Here is a 20,334-nt window from a genome sequence, read left to right on the forward strand (position 1 = left end):
GCCGAGCAGAAGGTGATCCCCGATGGAGGAGCTACCTATGGATTGTTGGAGTTGGACATTTTGGAGGATCATCATCGTTTTTGGGCCACTTACGGATCGGCCCATGACCGGGAGCGGGAACCGGGAATCGATTCGCAGGTGTCGGTCCGGTCAATAAATCCAACCGGAGGTCCCTGAACGAAGACGGGCAAAATGAGGCAAGAGAACGAGTAAAATTCCCAATAAAGCGATGTTAGGAGGGCAACAGGCAAACAAGAAGTGGAAGCAATCAACATGGGCGCGACTTTTGCGCGCCCAAAAGCAGCACATGGGCTGAAAAGTCACGGGCCTAGGAAAGAAAATGTGTTGCTCAAAATTGTCCATCCATCAACGGAATCTCCATCGAGAACCAATCATTTCGACGCCGCTCTAACACTTCAATACTATTTCTGTCCAAACGATTTATCTTTTGCCTCAAAACGGGTCTCAACTTCAGCTCAACCTTTCCAGCCGTTTGCTGTCCTTTGCGGCGCTTTGGACTACGTTCGCCAGTTGCAGTCCACCCATACGATAATCGTTTTAACTCTGGAGTAAAGTAATGGATCCATGTTTCATCCATTGTCACATATCGGCGCAAAAAATTCGGTGTATTACGTTTAGAAATGGCCAAACACTGCTCAGAATCATCAACACGTTCATGCCACTTCGAACAGAGCTTCCTCATAGTCAAATGTTCATGCAATCTCACTCACGTAACTTCACTTTTTGATCATTTCAATTGATTTTGTTTTTCATGTTTTCTGGTGTTAAACCACCTTATTTAAACGTTTCTTCGCACTCAGCATCATCGGTATATCTACGACCTTATTTCAAGTCAGCAAACTATCGTTTTATTGTTATTTCTTATGGACGTGAGTCCTTATAAAACTTTTCAACCAATTACTTCGCTTGAACGGTAGCTTTTCCCAACAAGATGCATTGAGAAATAAAAACACAAAATTGCTGTGGATGTTTTGAAAATAACAAAAGCAGTGTCACACCTTGTACCATAACTCACAAAGTTATGAGTAGGATATCACAAAATTTGAATAGCTTGCTTTCGAAGACTTAGCGCCATCTATGCGTTAAGCCCAAGACTTTTCAGCCCATGCATTAGACCTCTCTAGGGACTGTTCGGGGCCGATTGAGAGCGAGAAGAAAGAGTGAAACAAACAATGCCACCAAATCCAATCCGTCAGTCAGGTCGCCACTGGACGATTCCCCGGCAGCATCATGGTCCGTTTCGCTTTAGCCGGCGGCGGCCGAATCGCCAGAGATTAATTTCCTCGAATCGACGAATCGGGTAGTGATCGAAGCGCAAGAACGACGCCGAAGCACCGCACCGGGCGCCTAAACGGGAACGCGAAGGAAACGGAACACCTCTCACCGAGACCGAGAGGTGAGAGGACGCAAAAAGTGAATGACCCCGCACCAGCAGGGGGGTGCGCGATCGCACACACACACACACGAACGGTCGAGAGACAGCGATCACCGAAAAGCACAGATCCTGCCGTAGCTTGCGTAGCACTGGACGATCTTGAATGGCTGAAAGAGAAGGACAAAACACGGACACCGATAAATCTTGATCCGTGAGGAGGTCGCGCGAACCCCTGCTTGGGGTAACCCAACTGTGTCTGCGCCTGTGTGTGTGCGTCGTTTTTTATTATCCTCCCTCGTTGGGATCTTCACATCTGGAACGGAGGTCCCGCGCAGGTCGTCGTGGTCGGGTTCCTGGGTGATCCTTTCCCGCCGACCGAAAAAGACCCTTTCTTGCGGCTGAGACGTATGGGTTACGCATACACACGCACACTCGCATAAACATGTGGAAAGTGGAAACAGCAAAAAAATGATGGTGCATCTGCCGTCGCCGTCGAGGTTTCGGCAGACAATCGGGCCGACCCAAGCCCAGCCCAGGAGTATCGAGTTCTCGGGGCCGAAAAGAAAAGACAACTGTCGACAACGCCGAAGACGAGCCTTGGTTCCTAAGACTGCACTGTTGTTGGTGGTGCTGTACGAGCAAAAGAGATGAATGACCGATCTTTGCGGCACCAAAACCAAGGGCTTCCTTTTGTGCAAACACCACACTCTCCCTGTAATCCTCATTTGGGCAGGCAACGGCGGCTCGTTTCGTGGACCGGAGAGCGAACCGAAACAGGTGAGAGGGCCACAACATGGTTCCGGGGTTTGTTAATTATCGACTGTTTTTGGCATAATCTCATTTTAACTGATCGCTGATTGGCCCTTAATAAAAAGAAATAGCGACTACTCGGACTCGCATTTTCGAGCGAAGTTGTGAAGAGAGGTTCCACCGAGATTTGAACTCGGATCGCAGGATTCAGAGTCCTGAGTGCTAACCATTACACCATGGAACCCGCCTGGCAGTTCCAGCGCCGGCATCTGGCTAGAGTTGGCGATGCGGACCAGAAACCGTTTCAAAAGTTGTATAAGAGACCTTGAATAGAGAATGAAATGAATGAAATTGCTTAACATTAAGTTGGATCATTCAATTACAGTATCTTAGTCTGCATAAGTCGCACGTTTTTCTAGTTCTTTGAAGGGCTGGAAATTTTCCTGTGACCTATACAACCGTGAACTCTTGAACTAGAAGAAGCCTAACTGAAGACTGTGTTAAAATACTGCATTATAAAAGTTTTAAACTTTCAAATGCCAAATAGAAACGTAAACATTTTGGGTAAACATTCAAAAAGGATCACAATGCTGTTGATACAAAATTAGTTCATCTAGCAGTCTAGGAGGCCTCACATCGCAACTAATATGGTTGTCAGCATCAACAAGCCGCCGTTCGAGCCGTGACAGCTCGAGAAGAGTCGAGTGCAGTGAATTACAACTGCGAGTGAAAGTTTGACACCAAACAACCGGAAGACTTCTGAAGAGTCAGCATCCAGCAAATCTGTGAGTTGGTCCGTCACGCTTGAAACGGAGTAAGTCATTGTTAAGTCTTTTGTAGAGAACATGTCACAACTTTAGTTGATTTGTGTTTCTGAAAATCAAATACTTTTCAACTATTTCCATGTGAAAATCGAAGTAAAAAGAGGTTTGTATAAGTTAAAGCTGACGTTGAACTCGACATGAACTCCACATTGCGCACACCACAACAGAAGGATGCTCCTTTCTATTATGCCAAATATCTTGTTGCTCGCTCCGTTTTGCGGGACATTCCAATTGAATCCAGCAGTGTCCGTAATCGATTATTTTCCCCAACGGACCAACAGCGGCCGGTCGAAACGGCCGCGACGAAATGGACAACACGCAACGCACGCCACGGGCGGCCAACCATCTCTCGAAGGACGGCTGTCAAACGGAGCCGTCTCTTTCCGAGCGGGATACGGGATGATTATGATGATTGTAATGGCTCGCACAAAAGCCCACCACCACCGCCCATTGTTTGTGCCACCCACGTCATCATGGATGTGGGGTGATGATGTGATGCTCTGTAATTTGGGTTTTAATATACCAATCTCTCCCCAATCTCCCGATTGATTTGAGTAGCCATTTGCTCATTTTAACCCCGATTTAATGTGATGCAAACAACTGAGTGTGCCGTATGTGTGGCTCCTTTTGCCAAGTTCCGGAGCGGATTCAACAGCACACAAAGCGAAGAAACACTGGTGAACACAATAAGCGCCGCTGGGTTCTGCTTGCATTGCATCTCTACGTACGTGATGGACAGCATGTTAGGCCACCAACCCCCGAGACACATGAGGTGGTGCGGTGGCCCTTAGCTCACACACACAAACACACCCAAAGCAATAGGCTCCGGGAGCGAATAAGAACACGGGTTTCATCATTCTTTCTTTTTCAATAAACGGCTCATTCCTTTAATGTCCTTCGTCCTTCGGCCAAGCGGTGCCGCGGCCTCGCCTCGACCCTCATATCGACTTTTCTCCGTCTCTCGGCTCCCATCGACAGATAATTTACAGGGGCCCCTGGCCCTCCAGGTTCTCCGTCTGAAGGACCGTCTCCGAAGTGACGGCGCACGCTATGATGTTTGCGTTGTCTTTCTCTCTCTCTCTCTCTCTTGAGCGCGCCCGCGGTCGACCCTAAGCACAGTGATTTTGCCTCCGTTTTGTTATCCTTCTGCCGGTCGACGGAGGCCACGGTGTCCACGGCGCAGCAGCAGCAGCAGCAGATGACTCGGTACAAATGGTTCATTTGGAAGGCCCATCGTCGGGGCTGGTGAAGAAGCAGCGGAACCTCGGTCCCTTCAACAGGCTCATTTTCGTCCGTGCCGCGTCGCGAGAGGCGGAAGGCTGGTTCATCGACCTCTCCCACATCGGATGGGCGAAGGGCGAACGCGAACCCGAGCAGAGCAGCAGAGACCCTCTTTGGCCCAACGACGACGACGATGACACGCGCGCCCCGATGCACCGCGTTTTCCCTGTGGCTCTTTTTAAAATATCCCGACTGAAGCATACGGCGGCGCCCTCGGAAGTTAATGTGTTAGGCAAAGTAGCCTTGTGGCCGACGTCAATTGGTCAACGTAATATCCCCGGTCAGAAGAGGATCAACGGTTGACAAGTTGCAGCTAATTGCGCGACGGACCTCTTAGCCGGGGTGGATTTAACGTGGGCCACAAAAGTCTTCTTCTCTTCGACGATGAAGAGGCGCACATCCACTTGGCGCATCCTCACCATAAACGACTAAAGTGTGGGGTATCAGTGCAGTATTGAAGCAGAATTGAAATTAAATGGAAAACCCAATGGAAAATTCACCCAAACCGGGGTCTCAGTTCCGTCGGTTTGCGTTGCGGAAATACAAAAAAAAAAATTTGCGCACCCCTCCACTGACAATACTATGGCCTGTGTGTGTGTGTGTGTGTGTGTAGGGGTCGTCGTGAACCCTCCGCCATGCGCTAGTGTTGCAATTTTGATCCGTTTTCCCGGTTCCCGGTTCCCTGAATGATCCATTTTCATCCGGAACGGAGGGAGACAACGCGGCCGCGACAGACAGAGAGAGAGAGAGAGATTACCCATGCCATGCTGGTAGTTAGTTAATTGCGGTATCAAGTATCAAGGGGGCACCGGTTCGGGGAGTAACATTGAACGGGCCAAGTGCCCCCATAGGGGATTATTGAACCACGCGAACTTGCCACGCTGCTGGCTGCGCAATATTCGCGGATTCGCGTATCAAAGTAAATTAAACTACATCGAGTAGTGGTGAGCATTTATGAAAATTTCTCATCCAAATGAGATCTGGTATGAGTCCCAGAGCTCAGAATCCCAGAAATCGAGGAGCCTCCTGTTCGAGTGTGAGCTGATCGCTGGAGAGGCTTTCGAGCACTGGATTAATAATGCTACGGCAATAAACCTCGAACCGATGTGTGTGTGTGTGTCAGCAGCCACTGGGAAGGCTGCCGCCGAGCGCGGTCGACGGGAAAATCGATCGATTCGAGAGGGTGGATATTCCGTGACTTTGTGTTCGCCTCGCGACTAACGCCAGAACTTGTAGCTCCCCCTCGTCAACAGAAGAGGCTGCCCACCGGCTCCTCCGGGCGATGATTGACAGGTGACAGTTATGATCGGAATCCTTGAGATCACTTCCATAGCCACGCCACAGGCCAGTTCACGAATTTACGCACGGTTCAACCGCATTTTCGGGCACGGTGAGCGTTTTTCGCGTCGCGGTCTGTTCCCTTGCCGTGGGCGGAAAAACATTATCCATCCACCCACACGGCCCCCGGTGCGCTGCGTTGGCGCCAGCATAGGTCATGGCAAAGATCCGTTGCGTAGGCAGCGTCGTAGGCACCATACCAGCACCCAAATGTGTGCCGTGTGGGCATTGTTGCGTCGACTTTCTCCGAACAACCCGCGAGGGGGCCGGGTGATGGGAATGTCTAAATTTCGCCGAGGACGACGACGACGCCGACGCTACGATAAGGCGTAGGAAAATACGCTACACGTTTTCCGGAGGGTCCATTTCATTCATAAATACGCAAGCGCAAGGATGTTCGAGGAATGTTGGCGTATCCGTAACTCATGTAGCAGGCATCAGGCTTTTCCGTGTGCGAGGGCGCGACAGAGAGAGCACGCTGGGTCACAATAAGAGGTTCGCGATAGGTTAATTAGAATAATGAAACTGTAGAGACATTAAACAGGGGGAGTAAAAAAAACGCGCAATAGGGTGACATTTGGTCCTTGTGACCTTCAACTGTTCGGTGTTGCTGCAATGATGTCAACAGTTAGCCTTTACATAAACAATTACAGCGATGCCTGCGAACGATAACTTTGAGCCGGAAGAAGCCAAGAAGGGTAACGCACAATGTGCATGGAACGTTCAACGGGGCTGACCTTTGCAATTTATTTGATAAAACGCCAAACGACAGAGAACCAAAAAGCTGAACTGGAGCGGAGCTTCTCGCGGCTCGCGCGCTGTGGACAGGATTCGAACCTGTGCGGGTAGAACCCATCTCCTTGACCGCTCGGACACCACAACCGGTGACGCCGGGACGTCCCGGAATCCAGGTGGCGCGGGACCGGCAACCTGCAACTCTGACCCATTAGTTAAACGTGCCCTCAAAGGAGCGATCTAACGAAGCGAAACTTTACTATTAATCGCTACTGCAAGAAAATCGACCATAGACTGGGAAAAAACCCACAGGGACAGTAGCGATCAAATGGGCGTAGCAATGTTTCACGGACGAACCATCAAACCATCAAACGGTGGCGTGCAGCCCCCGGAACATGGCGGCTGTGACCTATATCGCCGCACCACATTCCGAGCGACCGTAACAAATCATCACCCGATATGGTCTGGGCCGCTAAATAAACCATAACCGACCCGAACTGGCCCCACGCTGAGCCAAGGAGAAGGGGCAAAGGGTGGCTCACTTTCTCGCGTTGCCTGCGCGCGTTGCGTTGTTTAAATATCCAAATGTTTGCCCCATCATGGCGCACCACAGTAGGCGCACAACAGTCAACCGATTTACCGATTCGGACCGATCAACAACAACTCGAATCGGTTCGGTATCGGATCGAAATTAATCAACTTTGAACCAACCGGAAACCGGGATGGGTTAGTTGTTGTAGAATCGAGGCAATATTTCCAAATCCCGAGAACACCCGAGACGACTCGAGTCAAATGGCACCCGCGCAGCAACGGTTAATGTATCAAACAGTGATGCAACCCCGCCGGGGGTTGCCGCCGCGGGAGCTATTGTTTACACTTTCCAGCTGTTTAAATTTCCTCGTTGCACTTCGTATAGTGATGCACTCGCCACAACACGGACGGTAAAATTGTTGCTCCACCAAGCCAGCCGTTTTTAATGGGCCACTTTAGGTGAACAACTTTACGCCGGTTGCTTTGCCAGTAAATCAGCTTCTCGCGAATATTTTACTTATCGTCGCTGGATGTTGTCGCTGTCGCAAGGTTTGGTGTATTAATAATAGTTTTTTTTAACCACCTGATGCGTTTTACAACATTCTGAACTGCGTTTTACCAGTCACCAGTCGCGAGATGCTACATTTTGTTTCAATGTATTTTTGTGAAACAAGTGCCGATAGCATCGTTCCTCCGAAGCGACGACACAAATTTGGTGCCCGTGCAAAGGAAGTTATTTTTTGTGTCAGTTAGTGGGTCATTTGTTGATATCCGAAAATGGAACCAGGTACTTAACTTTATCTTTATTTATTTACCTTTGCAGCGCGATCGCGCGAGGCCGTTGCCGTGGTGGGCTATCTGACGGGGCCGGATGATGCTATGCCAGAGTTCCTACATGTTCCACAGAGAGAGGGAGAGAGAGTTTATGAGTTCTTAACATGCTATTTTCTTAACTAATGGTTATGGCTGTCGCGTGTATCTATAAGATAACCATTTCACTCGGTTTGCTCGACGGGGTTTGGGTTGTAATCGATAGCCCATTGATAACTGGCGCTCCTCGCACTTGATCGGGTTTGCGTTGAGTTGCTGGAAAGTGTGTCACACCGTGGTGGGGTATCTATTTTTTCATGGGGTCTATTAATTTGCCCCCCAGGCGGCTCAATGGTCTAGGGGTATGATTCTCGCTTTGGGTGCGAGAGGTCCCGGGTTCAAATCCCGGTTGAGCCCGCGCCGTTTCTTTTTATCCACCCGCTAATCAGCTCGCTGCCAAGTTTGGAAACCCTCCAAACCCACTTCGGAATTGGTCAAAGATTGGTACATAGATCGTGATTACTTTCTGAAGGATCGCCTTTTCTTTGTGGTGTTTTGTCCGAGTAAACTAGTTTTATCGAATTTTCACTTTTCTGCATAACGTTTTCATTGTTAAGCTAGTGCACAAAACTGAAGGCGAAAGCTCGATCTCGATTGTCCTGCTAGTCCTACACACTAAGCCAACCTTCACGGAAGCAAGAACCTCCACAGAACACGCAAACAATAATTGGTTATGTACTTTTCAGCCTCCATAAAGACGCGTGTGTTTATCGTGAGCCCCTATACCCTCGTGCATCCGTTCGCAGTTTTAAGGATCGTGTCGTGAACGTGTCATGCGACTCCATCTTATAATACGACGTCTAACTTTGTACGAATTTCTGTACGGATCATGCCACGTGTTTTCCGATGTAACGAAAGCTTGTATTTCGTGGCGTAATGAGATCGAATGATAAGAATAGCGTGGAGAGGTGCGTGCAAACGGTACAACGGAAGGTGTTTGATCTGATAGAAATCAGGTAAACGTATATTTTTGTTGTAGTAAGTTGCTCCAATGGGCACTGATTGTAGGTTGAATATCCTTATTGCAGTTATTATTGGTGAAATCAGAATTTGATCTAATCTCTAAGCACATTTCAAGCTCACATCAAAGGGGGGTCCGGCAAATAATAGTCACCCTCTACACGGAAAATTAGTATTGGATGTGTTTTCCAAACGCAGTGCCAGAGTGTTTTAACTAATGCAAAATAAAGTAAATTCAATGCCATGGAAAGCAATAACCAACCATTTTAAAATAGGATTATAAACGTATTCACTGAGTTAGCATGGTTCCATAGTGGAGCTACTGCTGAACAATAGTTGAAAAAACGTTGAAAAGATTTGAAATGAAGGAAACAAGAGTAGTGTAAAAAAAAGCCAACGGGCTCAACCGGGATTTGAACCCGGGACCTCTCGCACCCAAAGCGAGAATCATACCCCTAGACCATTGAGCCACATAGTCTTCATTATGTGTTGTTGTTTGTTATAAATCGTCAGTACATTTACATTCCATTTTATTTACGTGATAATTTCAGACACCTTATTGTCTTTGTCTCAAACATTGTATAACATTAGACAAACTAACAAATAAATAAAACAGTGAAACTCTTTGAATTAAAGGTTTGCTTTATGCCCCATGAATATTATAAAGTTCGTGCTATCTACTATTTCTGATAGAATGTTTTGCATCGATGAAACGAGTGTATGAAATATTATTCTGTCAGTTATTTAAAGTATGTCTAATAATACCCGTCAGCGTAGTACAGACGAAGCATATTGCGGCTTAGTGAGGGCCTCTAGGGAACGTTAAACGAACTGCCACTTCAACCAAATTTTTATTATATAACTTGTTTTCGTGTATCTTTATTTGGTGCAATTTAAGAAAAAGTTATACTGTTATGATGAGGTTGTTTCGCGCATTGGTCTACAAAAATGAATCCCAACAACAAGGGCTCAACCGGGATTTGAACCCGGGACCTCTCGCACCCGAAGCGAAAATCATACCCCTAGACCATTGAGCCGATACAAACAATAGAAGCAACAGTAAATTAACAAGGAAGGGTTGTGGGGAAACAGTATCAAAAAGACAGAAATTGCTTGACAGTTTTCCAATGCAATATTTCCTACGATCGTTGTTCGACCGAAGTCTAGATAAATTGTCAAAAGAAGAATACCGTTGTTGCATTATTGTTTAAGTTCGGTATCCTTAATAAAAAGAGTGTGGGCTCAACCGGGATTTGAACCCGGGACCTCTCGCACCCAAAGCGAGAATCATACCCCTAGACCATTGAGCCGCTTGCACTACGCGATTTACAGTGCGGTTAAGAACTTCGAGCAAAACCGTGAAATGAGATCAATGGAAAAGATAAACCGTGAAGCAAAATGGAGAACTTTTTTACATACTAAGCCTTTTTCTATGTGAATACAACGTCCGTTGAGTTGGGCAACGAATGTATTTATAGAGCGTGTCATGAAGCACCATAACTAAGCGGAGAACTGCTGTTCTACAAGGCGAACTCGTTTGCTTATTTTAGCAAATAACTTAATTTTTTTCTCAAGAAGCCAAACTACTGCATCACGAAGTCTATTGGTGCAAAAAACGAATTCTTGGAGATGCCGGGTATCGATCCCGGTACCTCTCACATGCTAAGCGAGCGCTCTACCATCTGAGCTACACCCCCTTGTTGCTGAGCCAGCCCTCGGCGGCTATCCAGACCTGCCAGCCATACGCAAATTACGTAGCCAACTATTCATTTATTTTAAACACCCGTACTTTCAAGTGACTCTGTAATTGGAGAGCTGTTGATGAAGCGCAAGTTAACCGGTGAGTTAACCTTCGACTAACGACTCCTCACGACACAAAGAAAAGCAGGTTGGTACGGCTGGTGTCCATAGTACGACGAAATTATTTAATCAACCTATCGCTCAATTAAAATCATCTCGCGTTGGGGCGATAGCGTTCATGATAAGGTACTTTGAGGCAAGCAACAGCTGATAAACATAACTGTAGTTTTAGTTTTTGTTGTCTGTAATTGGCCCGAAACGTTGTAACAAAGAGCGTAGCAGCTGGTGGAGTTATTATTTTTTGTTATTTCAAATTGTTTTTCTCAACCTTTCGCGTTCGTGAATATCTGCCATTTTTATACTTTTGATCTAACGGTTTATGCTCTGTATTCATATGATGCAAGAAACCCCTGCGTCACCTGCGCAATAAAAGGTTAATATGATAAAAAAAAAACAATCTATTACGCCCCGCCGGCCTGGGTCATCGACGGGATGGCTAAGAAGTGGAAACCAGTGTGGGTCAGGTAGATTGTGTTGATATGGAACACAGTGAGACGTGGGATGAACCGGCCGAAAAACATGCGAATCGGTTCAAATTAAAACACCTCAAGCGCCACGTCCGAATCCTCATCCGCAAGCTCAATGGTATCTTGGCCCCGGCAGCGTTCCGCGCGTACGCAGCGAAAATGGTGGCACACAACAAAAGTAAGGCTGCGAGCTAACTGTACTTAACGCCGCGCTGTAATAACTTTTTATGTGGTTCTGCTGCGGTCTTGGCCGCTTTTTGACGGTGGTACCTTTTTTGCTGTTTGCTCTGATCAATGGGCAGCATCCTCTTCATTCACCCACCGCGGACCGGATAGCCACGGCCAGGGAACAGCTGCATGGGCGTTGGAAGCAGTACGAGAGACCGAAGAATCCGTTCGATAGCAAGAGCGACAGTGAGAGAAATGGTAGAAGAAGTAAGAGAACTCGCAAAGGGGAAAGAATGGGACAAGATTTGAGTGAGCAAAAGAGACAGAGTTGTGTAATAAAATTGGTTCCGCAGCCCCTAAAACTGATGGACTCGTTTCTGGTGGCTTATGTTTTTCGCTCTGGGGTGATAATTGTTGTGTTATCAACAATGTCTGCTTCTGGGATTTGCGTTTCAACTTTAATATCATTAGACTTCAAGTAGTAGATTACGAAGGCTTATCGTAGTTCAAGCCGTTCAGGCGTTCCAACATACGTGCCAACATATGAAAAGACACCAGAAAACCGATCATGCTGGGTTATTTGTCACACGCTGTCTCGCTTCGGACCCACATTCCTGGTTCCGCTACTGCCCAACGCGTAAGGTACTCCGCTTCCCTGTGCCAGACTGCCGCTAATGAAGCATCTTCTCCGAAAGAAGCCCGAAAGATGTTTACGCATTCCAAAAAAGGCGCGTCACGTTACACATCGGCACTGCTAAGTGGAACGGAATACGGACACACCCTTCGCCACATCGCTACCGGACAGCGGCCGAACCGAATACCCGGCTCTCACCTGCTACGGAGGAGTTAACATTCACTGTTAATCTTGTTTTTTTATTTTGTTTGGAACGTTCCGGCGCTGCTGGGAACCGTTTGTTTATTCCATCGCTGTAACGAAATCGGTGTAACTCATCCGTAGCCAGTGATCAAGCGTTGATGATCAAGACGCAGGGTAAAAGCGAATGTTTGTTCAATGTTGCAACAAGATCCACTAAAAACAATCGTTAAAAGACAGATAAACAATTGTTTTGGTCCCCACAAAGTGGGCGCGTTGATTTGTTTAGTAAAAGGTGACAGATTTATTTTAAAACAGAAACAGTTTTTAGCAGCAATGCGACTAAAGTGACACCGTATTGAACACACGAGCTATCGGCCCGAAACCCCGTCCCATCATTAAGGTTCCACTGGAAACGACCAAAAAGTTACAAAAACAATGGCCTGGCCTGGATGGCCTCCCGGATGACAAAGATTGACTTCAGGTTTTGCTGCCTACCCACCCACCGATGCCGGAGAGAAACTTTACACAATTTTCGTGGCACAAAATGGCGAATGTTTTCCCTCGGAACGGGGCGCAAGTGGAGTAGTTTCCACATGCGAACTGCGGAAAGTTTAGGGTGGGAACATCGAGCTCTGGCGGTAACCAGGTACCGGGACACAGGCACAGGTATATTTGAGCAACATTAAATATGCAGCCAACACATAGCCATGGCTACGGCGTCGGGATGAAGCTGAACGTCGAGATGAAGAACGCGGCATCAACAAAGCACTTCAGCCGAATGTGGCTTCCTCGTCGTAGCCGTCCGGCCGTGCGGCTCAATGCGATGCGGGGCGTCCTTTATCCCTACGGTTTTGCCAGCTTCTTCAGCGTCGGGTCGGTGCAACACCGACGGTCCTACAGCCCTGCCGAACCCTTGCCGTTTTCTCGGCTGTGTGTGTTCGTCGGCAGGGGAAAATCCTCCGTCCGAGCGTCAATTTGCGGAAATGAGTTTGATTTTGTGAACATCCGAAAATCCTCTCCGGTTGTGCGCTGTGCTTCACACAGTGGGTCTCGCGCGTCGTCATGTCCCGCCAGTGTGCCTTCGCCAGTGTTTGCACTGCTTTCGGTATAAACTGGGAAATATAATCCTACAAGTTTTGTGTAATCAAACTGACAGTGAGAGCGAGAGAGAGGAAGAGAGAATGTTTGAATGGATTGAGAGCACACGATGGCCACATATGTCCCCGGAGAGCCAACCCACCGGGCATGAGAGGAACATGTCGGGAAAATCATTTTCCAACCATTGAAATGGTTGGTCTGCGCGGACTCGTCTCGCTCGTTCGTTAGAGTGAACCCAATGCGGTCCGAGATTAGAGCTAAAGTTTACGCAACAACAAGAATCGCAACATGGCTGGCTGGCGTGGGTTAGGCATTTTTATTGGCCAGTTTGTTGCCACCATCAGAATGTGCGGATAAACTACTCACACCCGCCTCACTGGTGCGGGACTTTGGGTAACGATTCGTCGTAATCGGCTTGTTGAACACGACCCGTTGCCGATAGCGGAAGTGGCCGATTCCCGATAGGAGCTAACGCTGATATCTATCGACGCGCTAGCGTTATGGCATAGGGACTAAACTTGTATCTCGAATCGGTGGCAGGGCGTAAAACGAAAGCCCACAAATCCGTGGAGACGCCTGGTTGGCGATGGCAAGGCAATCAATCGGCGGCCAGCGACACTCTGTTTTTGGTGGAATCAATGCTTATAAATAATGCCAGCATATACATTCTTCCCAATGCAACTACTGGGGCCAACCATTAATCCAATTATCGTTACATTTTTATAAAATGCGCCAGGGTTTGAGTTCAACAATCGATTTTTGACTTTTCTTTCAAACCGACTCATTCATTGAAGTAACAATTGTATGCAGAGTTAATGGAGAGTTTCAAGAAAATGAGAAGTTTTTGAATGCGAAACTTTTGCGATAGCTGAGTTTCTGGGTCGAAAAGTGCATCAAAATTTAATTTACTTCGAATCAAATGTTTAGTACTTTTGCTAAACCTTCCAAGGTGTAACAAGCTGTCTTAAACGCGTCGAACCAGTAAAGTACTTAACTGTAAAAGTAGAAGTACATAAAACTTAATTGCTCAGTAGCTCGGTTAAAGTAACATTTCCAATCATTTGAACTTGGCAGTAGTCTGGAACCTTCGAGGTACATCTGGAAAGGGTAAATATTTGCTCAATTAAAAACGATATGAAGAGTGTGCTCTACTAGCTGGCCATTACAGGATTGGCACGCTTTATGACCACTCGTTCCCGAAACGATATCATTTTGGTGCTCCAAGTTCTGCGCTCCCAAAATCATCATCCGCGCCCGTCAACCCTTATCGCCTTCATCATCATCATCATAAACGCCTAAAACACCAGCTATATTTGCGCGTCACCTCGTAAAGATGACACACTTCCGGGCACTAGAGCCAGCCAGATGTGCGGAAGTTGATCATATTCATCCCCGGCGAGCGAGCGCTGGTGCGTCTATTAATCGGCCACGGCGCCGTCGACGGTAGCGGGTTTTCAATTAATCACAAGTAATTTAGCCACACAGCATAAAATCCCCATCACATCGGTGGCCCCCCGGCCGCGGACACCGACATAATAACCGCCTCCAGCCCTGCAGCCGAATGCCAATAAAACACCGCCGACGACGTCGACGGCGAAGTGGTTCAATTCCGGTGCCTTTGTGTCGGGGCGGCATTTCGCGGCAGCGGAACCTTTGTCAACTCCGGACCGAACGGGGGCCACGGGTGCGCGCGCGCTGGAGTGAAAAGCGACAGAAAAACGGCGAATTTTCCTTCCCTAATCACATCAATAAACAACCGGAAAGTGATACGGGAACACGGGGAACCGGAGGGCCTGCGCCCTTCGGGACACAGCTCCCACCCGGGCCCCACCCCAGAGGCCAGCAGTGGCCGGAAAAATCCTGGAAGGTCGATACGGATGACTTTCGGATCCTTCTTCCAGCGAAACTCCTTAGCCCGGCCCCGTGTGGTCTCACTCCGCTCCGGTTTGGGGACGGCGCGGGCGCTTTGGTGAAGGGGTTCGGAATCTGTTCGGAAGCCGGTCGACCGTCGGCACCCAATCCCCCGTGTCGTGTCCTTGTGGCGATTTTTCAGTCGCCGACGAGAACGGTTCGCTGCTCCACCGTTATTTACTCTTCCTATTTTGCTATTTTCTCAATCTATCCATCTGTGCGCTCTCTCTCTCTCGCGCGCGCGCAAAGTTTCTCTCTTTCGCCCGACGGGGACAACGGTAACGGTCCACCACAAGGAGGTGTCCTCGTTCCCCCTGGAGTGCCGGTGCTACGGAGACAGCACCCGCTTTTATGTTGTTGCGGATCGAATGGGTTGGTTTTCCTCGTTTTTCCTTTTCCCAAGACACCGAGGCAGGACAGGAGAAAATGGATCCTTGAAGGCGACGACGACACCACCGCCGTTGGTAGTTAGACCGCCGGCACCGGCGGCTCGGACCGGGCAACGCTTTGCTGGGCTCGGGCTCGTTGGTGGAAAATTGATTCTCAAGCCGCATCCCGGGAAAACACGGAGCGCGCGCGCCGGGCATTAGGAATGAAGTGAATTTTTTGGAACCTTTCGAATTTGTTTGGAACCAGCTCTGTGACAACCTTTGGGCCGTCTTTCGAGGAACTGAACACCGAAGCCAACTGCTGAGCCGTAAGGAGGCAGAAGTACTCGTCGCTTTTCCACGCGGAAAAACTCGCCGCGTACCGTGTACCTTTTTCTGGTTTGAGCACTAAAAACTTTTCCCACCGAGAGTTTCCATCTCCGCCGGCAGCATGGTGGACGGAAATCGGAAAAACCTCGGAGGCCGACCCTTACTCGGAGTTGCTTAACTGCTTGCTTTTGCTTTAAATAAATCCCCAAAACACTCGAGAGAGTTGAATTGGGTGCCGCGCTGTTTGAATGGCCACTGGAAATTGCGAAGCGTGGAAATTCGGGCGGAAAACTCGATTGATCGAAGTGGAGTCCCGCCAAGCCATTCGGCTTCCCTTAATTAACATTTAAAAGCGCGTTGTGAATCCAGAAAGCCCACCGGGTGCCTCGCCGCTTCCAAGTAAGTTATGGTCAAACTAGTGCCATAATTACAATATCTCACCAGGAATTGGGGAGAACCGTGGAAAGATTGGGGCCTATCGAAGGAATCTTTCGGAGGATGCGCCAGGCGGCAGGAAACTGCCGGTGCACGTGGCGCTGTGCTCGGTGCGTGAACCGACGACGACGACGGATCGGTGTTGGTGAACGTGTGTTTTGGGCACGTCGTGCCCAACGTCCCACAGAAAGCCATCGAACCGAAGACGTTCGAAAGCAGGAGCCACATCACGCAGCAGCCCTTCGAAGAACGGGCCCCTGGACCGTTACTCCGGAATCATAAATCTTCATTACATTTCCGCCCTGCCTGCCCCAGTAACGGGCAAGGAATGGTGGACAGCGACGAGGGCTGCTATTTTCTGCGTAGGATTCGATTTTCCTTCCGTCCTGCGGGCGATTTTGCGGCGTCATATGTCTTACTTTTGCCTCCTTTTCTTCCGGAGGGACTTCAATCGCGGGCGGGCTCCTGAAGCTCCCAATTTCCCAAGGATTTATTCCCCGTTCTGCCTCTCTCTCTCTGTCTCATTCTCTCTCGGTTTGTCCGGGGAAAACCTGGTTACCCACTTTTCTCGAACATCGAACACCACGCGTCGGTGACGATGACAGCGGCGGAATCGCCAATCGCCAATTTTGTCAGCGATTGAGGTAAAGTGGCCATCGGTCATTGGTGGCAGATTATGGGTCGGTGGCTCGGCTCGGCGGAAGTGACGATAACGGTCGGTCCGCAGCCCGAAGTTTGTTTCGTTTAACCTTCTTTTTTCGGTGGTCTCGATGGTGGGATGGTTTATTTGATTTTCGCCTTCGGCTGGATCGGTGATAAAATCGGTTCCGTTTTCTTTTTGTGTCGGGTCATGCGAAAACCTCTACGTCACGGTTTCGGTAGGTTTGCACAGGTTGTTACAACGGTTTGAAAAATGCAATATTTGATTTATTTTTATTCGAGAGGAACAAACTGGGCCGTATTTAATAAATTTGTATATGTAACTTAATCTAACTTTGTGGAACTTTATGAAATTGTGTTTGTAAAATGCATGTGGTATTTCCTACACTATTAGATAGGCCGGGTGCGGTTGTAAAATGTTGATGGCTGAATTGAAAAATTTCCAACCTAACAAAAATGCAAGATACTTCTACTAGATATGCTTCCATCTTTGTATTCCGTTCAAATAGTACTCGGAAAAAAACCGTAGTACTTTGTCTCTTTAAAATAATTGTTGATAACTTCATAGCCTACTGTATGCTATTTTCCTTAGTTAATTCGGTGGTCGTACCATTTGGTGAACTTTGACGAGAACCTATCTCATCATAATCTATCTCATCTTTGATTTGCATAAGCGTATTGCTCTTCAAACCCAAATATTTAATGACACCTCGACTCTCGATTTTGACCATTTTCAAAACAACATTCACATCAACTTACTCAAACACTATTGATGTTTTATTTTCTGTAGCAGATTGAGGAATTTGTGTATAGTTTTATTAGCAATAGGTGAAATGGAGTTATTCCTAAAGGTTCTCACTTGAACATGTCGCCCTCCAAGGTACCCTGTTTAGCTAAATTGTCTGTCTTATCGTTGCTATTACTGTGTGAGGGCAGCCATACCAACGAAATTCTGCACATCTTTTCAAACGGAGAGCTTCCATATTTGTTTAGTTGCACGACAGTGCTTGGTGTTGATTTTTCTCTTAAATGGTGTAATGTTTAAAAACAGCCTTCAAAGCGGTAAGAGCATTGTTGGAAACTGTTAAAGTAAAAAAGGAGCATCAAAAACCGACATATAAAAGGGCAACCGACAAGAGGTAGGACAAAACCGAAGAGCACCCAACAGAAAAACACGGACGGAGTTTGTGGTGACTTCACAACGCCATGGCTTCGTTGTATTTGGAGAGCACGTTTTTTCCGTTCTTATCTTGTCCCATTTTTTCCCGTTAGTGATGGTGTCCGGATTTCAGTGGCCAGCACAGCGTACGGCAGGATGATGCAGAAGAGCGCTAATAAGAGAATTTTATCAGCACCATTAGCTGTCATTTAGCGGGCGCTGCTTGTGGCTCGGGCAACAGTTAGCATCGGTTGCTTCCGTTAATACGCAAAAGAGCGAATAAGCGAGTCACGAAAAGCAAGTTATGCGACTGACACAAAACTATTTTATTCAAACTACTGCAAAGAAGCTGTTGGTCAAAGTGCTCGGGCTGCATGTCTGTTCCGAATATAATGCTGTAGTATCTAAGCTCGATAGCATGGCCTGCAACTCTCGGGCGCGATGGCCAGGAAGAGAACTAATCACTAAGCTCAAGTTATGTCCCGGTGTCGCACTATTTTGCCTCGCAGGACTAGTTACGGTGAGATGGAAAAACTTTTTTCAATATTGTTTTCAAAGGCACCACCACACCAGCCACCGGTACACACCTTTGCGCTGCACCTACACACACGCGGCAGGGAGGACAAAGTTTAATGCCGATCGTTAAAGTTCGACCTGACCGTGAGAGTGTCGATCGATAGGACGGCGTCGAAACGGTGAGAATCCAACTTTCCTTTCGGTGAATGCAAATGAGAAAAGGGGACACAACCGGGTGCCAAGGACGGGACAAGAAATGGGACAGGAGGTCCCGGCGCACCCGTTGCAAACTCCGTTCTGTGTCGGAACACGTATGTGTGTCGGTGGCGGGTTCGGCAAATGGTAAAATTTCCATTTCATTCGCCGCACGGCGCAATATTACATATTCATCCTCCTCTTTCCCGGACCTGGGACAGCTTATCCAGGGCTCGCTCGCTGATCCCCGGAACGGACGGAGCGACGGTCCTTTTGGAGTGGCACAAAAAACGGAAGGAGTCGATGAAAGTTGAGTGACGAGATCCAAACATTGCGCGCTGGCTGGCGACGAGAAGTTGACGATTATAATCATGCGCCTAAGCTTTCCGCATATGAGCGGATTTTATTCACCTGTCTGCCGTCTCGCCGAGTACATGCCGAGCAGAAGTGCAATGAATATATTATTCTCTTCGCCGGCACTCGTCACGCGGGATCCTAGAAATGTAACCGCAAAAAATATGCATCGAAAGGACGAAAAATCACTGCCACACACTGTGTTCACCGTTTGATCAAACTTTGCCTGCAACCGCGCCGCCTTCGCATCGCATCTAGCCAGGAACGTAGCGTGGCCCCCTGCGGAAAGCTACGCGACTTTGACCCGACGGATGTGATGTTGAGCCGGACACTTTTCTACTCTTTGGTTGCCTCCTTTTGACAACCCGAAACGATGGGCCCACCACACGCCAGAAAGCTAGCAAATGACAGTGATGTAGCGGAAACAGCTTGGGGCCCGCCACCGGCACCGCCGATCCCGTCGTACGGTGGCCATTTTTGAGCCCCGCTGTCAATATGTTGCTGGCCGGCTGGCCGAAGCTGAGCATGATTTATTATTCCGGCAATCCGTGTCCGTGTTTTTGGGCCGGGCTTGGGCCTCGGGCTCGAGTATATCAATATTGTTTAGTCCTGCAGCAGCACGGTCTCGACGGCAAGTTGGGAGCCACGTGTTCCTGTGGGAATCGCTGATGAATTGTCTAAAAACGGTTTGGAATGATTTCCACACGTCGGGCTAATGACGATCAATAAAGATTTGGGATTTGGACATTTAAACAAATTATGCGAACATCAAAATGTTGATTAGACTTCGAAGACCAGGCGCCTCCATCGATGTCAGCGCAATTTGCAATCGGTTTGAATTTTTGACACATTTCAGGTAATAATTATAAACTACATAAATATATTATACACGGTAAAAGATGCTTATAATCATGACGGAAAACGCTTATCTTTCTTAACGGTAACGATAATTGAAGAATAAAATAAGGGAAAAGCTTAATCAAATAATTCAGTCAATGTTTCTCATCTATGAGAAAAAGCTTACAAAATGATGGCTACCCAATACCGTTCAACGAATAATTATTATATATTCTACTTGCTATAATTACTCTACTAATTGAATGATTAACCGTTCTTTGACATTTATTCTGAATATTTGTGTAGTAACGTGAAACACACATTCCCTTTGCTCGCTACCTTTCGAAAACGAACCATTCTGGGGCAATGTACTGTAACTATGACAACACAGTCAAACCACGTTTATTGCATCAAAACGAACTTCCTACTTTATTCAAAGTATGTACCTCACTAAAAGAATTGTTCGTCCTGCGA

General features: G+C 47.7%; 6 non-coding genes across 6 annotated transcripts; 1 reads left to right on the top strand and 5 right to left on the bottom strand.

Moving 5' to 3' along the window:
- Positions 1–2,318: 2,318 nt before the first annotated feature.
- On the bottom strand, positions 2,319–2,390 carry Trnaq-cug (transfer RNA glutamine (anticodon CUG)). The gene has a single exon. It is a non-coding gene; the product is annotated as a tRNA-Gln (tRNA).
- Positions 2,391–8,010: 5,620 nt separating this feature from the next.
- Trnap-ugg (transfer RNA proline (anticodon UGG)) lies at positions 8,011–8,082 on the top strand. Its single transcript has one exon. It is a non-coding gene; the product is annotated as a tRNA-Pro (tRNA).
- A 1,001-nt stretch (positions 8,083–9,083) lies between these two features.
- Positions 9,084–9,155, bottom strand: Trnap-ugg (transfer RNA proline (anticodon UGG)). The gene has a single exon. It is a non-coding gene; the product is annotated as a tRNA-Pro (tRNA).
- A 495-nt stretch (positions 9,156–9,650) lies between these two features.
- Positions 9,651–9,722, bottom strand: Trnap-cgg (transfer RNA proline (anticodon CGG)). Its single transcript has one exon. It is a non-coding gene; the product is annotated as a tRNA-Pro (tRNA).
- Positions 9,723–9,923: 201 nt separating this feature from the next.
- On the bottom strand, positions 9,924–9,995 carry Trnap-ugg (transfer RNA proline (anticodon UGG)). Its single transcript has one exon. It is a non-coding gene; the product is annotated as a tRNA-Pro (tRNA).
- A 314-nt stretch (positions 9,996–10,309) lies between these two features.
- Positions 10,310–10,382, bottom strand: Trnaa-agc (transfer RNA alanine (anticodon AGC)). The gene has a single exon. It is a non-coding gene; the product is annotated as a tRNA-Ala (tRNA).
- Positions 10,383–20,334: the final 9,952 nt, after the last annotated feature.

The sequence above is a fragment of the Anopheles cruzii genome, chromosome 3 (assembly GCF_943734635.1).
Source record: "Anopheles cruzii chromosome 3, idAnoCruzAS_RS32_06, whole genome shotgun sequence".
Classification (NCBI taxonomy): Eukaryota; Metazoa; Arthropoda; class Insecta; order Diptera; family Culicidae; genus Anopheles; species Anopheles cruzii.